The sequence below is a fragment of the Colossoma macropomum genome, unplaced genomic scaffold (assembly GCF_904425465.1).
Source record: "Colossoma macropomum unplaced genomic scaffold, Colossoma_macropomum, whole genome shotgun sequence".
NCBI lineage: Eukaryota > Metazoa > Chordata > Actinopteri > Characiformes > Serrasalmidae > Colossoma > Colossoma macropomum.
Genome location: NW_023494798.1, coordinates 26,564,686 through 26,568,559, shown reverse-complemented (window position 1 = coordinate 26,568,559; position 3,874 = coordinate 26,564,686).

Below are 3,874 nucleotides of genomic sequence, written 5' to 3'. Positions count from 1 at the left end.
TTTTGTGACAAAGCCACACAAGCCAGCACATGTACACTGTAAAAATACTGTAAAGTTCAACTCAAAAAAAGTTCTGCATCTTATTTAGGTATATATATATATATATATATATATATATACACACACACACACACACACACACATATATATATATATATATATATATATATATACATATATATATTTCAGTTTTCAGTTTTTGGGTTCACAGATATACAGGCCTGCAGAATCACTGGGGTGTAAACTTAAAATCTCCTGACATTGGGAGGAGTGAAGTTATTTCAGATTGTTGTTTTGTTAACTTAGTGTTTATTGTTAAATGAGCTTAAAATGTAACCCCAGCCACAAAAACTAAACCTAAATTAAATTGCAACCATTGGATATTTAAGTTTTTATGTTTTATGAATCAAGTATTTTATGTGTTGGACTAACATTAACATGTAAACCTAACATTGGAAGCAACTTTAAGGGCTCACAAGCGATGCAACTTTCTAAGTGTTTACCACAACATCAGAAGATGGGGAGACTGTGAGATTCTAAACCGCAGTGATGCCCCAGCTACTCAATACTGGAAGCCTGAAAAGAGAAAATGCGTGGTGGGATTATGTGATGGAATGAGTGCCAGGTAGTGGGGGAAATTAAAATTATATATTTATTTATTGTTTACCTAAGTAAGATGCAGAACTTAAAAATGTGAGTTACGAGCACGTTTCACTAAACTAGGAAGTTTGAGTTGAGTGAACTTCATTGTCTTTGAGTTAACTCAAAAAACCTACACTTAGGCCCACTCATTCAGGTAGACGTCATAAGGATTGTTTTAGGCCTGATTTTTGAGCTAGTCATGTCAAATTCTGTAGTCAGCGTTATGCCCATATTAGGAAGTCCGGTTCCTAAGATGGTTTTCTCTATTACAATATTCCAAAGCCAATATTGCTTTACAGACATCTTCTTCCGATTGTTGTCAGATCCTCCTAATTGCAAGGTTGTTAAGGAATCAAAATCCAACTACAAGCTAACACTGCTGCACACTGAATTGACAGCATGAGAATGTAACCTCACCAAAAAATACATAACCAGTAAGCTTCGTCAAATGTGGTAATTAAGTTGTTTTAGCAGTTCGAGTAGCTGGTGTTGGTATATAACAGTGTTAAAGTTTAACCCCTTAAATGGCCAGGACAAAGTTTTATCACACACTTCCTAAGAACCTAAGAATAGCTCAACCAGTTTGCACTGAAGTCCCTGTAGTTACTGAATAATAAGCCTTAGTACGCAATAAGCCTGGGATTTTATAGGGTTAATAATAGACTTACTTTCATGTGATGCAATTTCAGTGTGCAGGAGTGTGAGCTTGCTTGTTGCATGTATGTAGCATTATTCTGTTTAGTTCTAAGGGATAAAAAGAGATTGGAAAATATTCATGTAAAAACAAATTACAATTGTTTTTCATGCATAAACACACACACTAAAGTGGATTTCATGGAAACTAAATAAGGTACAAGAAAAGTCTAGGAATAGGGCCCTTTAAACCTAATCCCAAAAGCTAGTATGTGCTTCCCTTTTGAAGTTAAGATTTATGAAGGAGTCTAACCCTAAGCTTACAGCCTACATCTTCTCCAGCACTGACCTTAACACTATAATCTATCTGTTGAGTCAAAAAGACCCAAAAATTTCCCATCATTGCAATTCACCCATAAAACTACACCATCACAAACACCCATACATGCACTTTAGCTCCTGCAAGAAGCTGAACTTGGAGACAATCCACCTGGCAGCGTCCGACTTTCAGATTCATGGTGGTTTTCATCGCACAACACAAAGTGATTCCAATTGGGAGTGCTCCCAATTTCGGCACCTAATCTGGGCTGCTTTTGTGCTGTGGTTCCGAGTCATAAGGGAGCGCTCATGGAGCGCTGGTGCAGACAGTAATGAAATCAGTCTCGGTGATTGAGGATTAGATTTCACACTAACAGGGTTGCCTCTCGGAGACGAGAGGCGGTTGGAGACTGGTTTGCGTGGTGACTGGCACCATCAGTACTGATTTGTGAACCCAAATTCATTTTGGGAGCTGTGACTAGCGGAAACATGCTGGCGAATGTATGTGTTAGCATTATCAGCCTCAGTAAAGGATGCGTTTGAGATCTAAATGGCATAGGTTCAAAGGGAAAAGATGAACTGGCCTTATCCTGCATTAGCCCTGCTTTAACCCCAGACAAAATAAGATGCATACTGAAAACACAAAACACTGTGTTTTTTTTTTTTTGGAATAAGCTCACAACATATAAAAATAAAGGCTATATAATTTTATAGAGGACCCCTTAAACTGCTGGGATGAGTTATTCAGTAACTACTGTGAAACTTTTTCTGTAAGTTATGTAGTTATAAGAGTGGTAAAGTCTGGAGCCACATACAGGCCTATACAGTTTAAAGGGGAAATCCACCAGTTTTTTTTTTATTTCTGCATAATTACGTTGTTATGGTGTAAAGTCATTCAGAGTGGTTTGATGTGAAATGGTGCATTACTTTACAGATTTCTTTACAGTGATGGTGATAGGAACCAGGAGTCGTAATATCTACATCACATATATAGCCGTTTTATTTACTATCCAAAATGGCAAGTGAACCTATACGTCAAGTAATGTTAGCATTTTGGGTTTTGTTCTGACAGCAGCGATATGTAACTTGACAGCCTGAGTGACTTTATATCTTAATGAAATTTTGGAAATTTTGCTAAATCAGTTGAATTCCCCTTTAAGGGTCTTGCTTTGATGATATTGAACCGTCAGTAAGGTTATGAATCTGGATAATAGCTTGGCAATGGTGCAGGATCAGGAGCTGATTTACATGGTTGAAATAGAAAGGGCACCCAAACTTTGTGAAGTTAATCTCATAAACCCAAAATTATAACTCAGTTATTAATCTCAAGACTTATTCATTAACTTCTATGATTTATGTCTTAATTACTATCAAATGTGTATTGTTATAAGAATGAGGAACTGAAGTTTAGGCCCACGTACAGGCCCATAGATTATGGGGTTAAAGATCGATAGGTCACTGAGTGTTATTTTGGTCCTGGGCTGATTTGACATGTGCAGGTAACTTTTCCCAGACTCTGGGAGGAATGTTGTGTCTTGGCAAGACTCCACACTCTAAACTCACTACCTTCAAATCAGCTCCTGCGGAGCTAAACGTACCCCCACAGGGTCGGATTGGATTCCATTTACCTCTGTAAGATTAGATAACTCTGATTCAACACTGGCAATTTGACTGTGTAGGCCTACTGCTAGACTTACAGATTAAAAGATTAGGTTGTTTTGGCTATGATCCATTTATAGGCTGGCTGAAAGGGTGCTGGTGTGTGTCAGTAGGAATAATCCTGAGAAAGGAGTGTGAATTCACAGCGACTCGCCGGAATCTTCCTGGCCTCGGGTGGTTTTTGACAGGGGGCAGATGAGGGCTCATACTCACTGACTCCCTGCTTTTCTTGGCTCAGTTTTTCAAACGTATATAATTTACTCATTCAAGCATAATGTCAGTTATTAATGTTGATGTGTATTTATGTAAACAGATTTCTATACAGTATATACATATATATATATTTCCATAGAACTTATTTATTTTTCTGTATTCATTTTATGTTTTTGTAGTGGTGTTGTTTCATGACACCATTTCAGTGTTTAGAATATTTATCATTAATGGTTATTGTTAGCATTGTATTTTTTACATAAGGGAATAGTGGGAATTTATCCAGCTGGCATTTTATTTTTTTAATTATTTTGTCCTAAATTGATGTGACAATGACAAAGTTGCATTGCTGTCATACTCAGACACCCACAAAAAGGTAGCAAAAAAAAAGAGAAAATCACAAAAGTCTGTG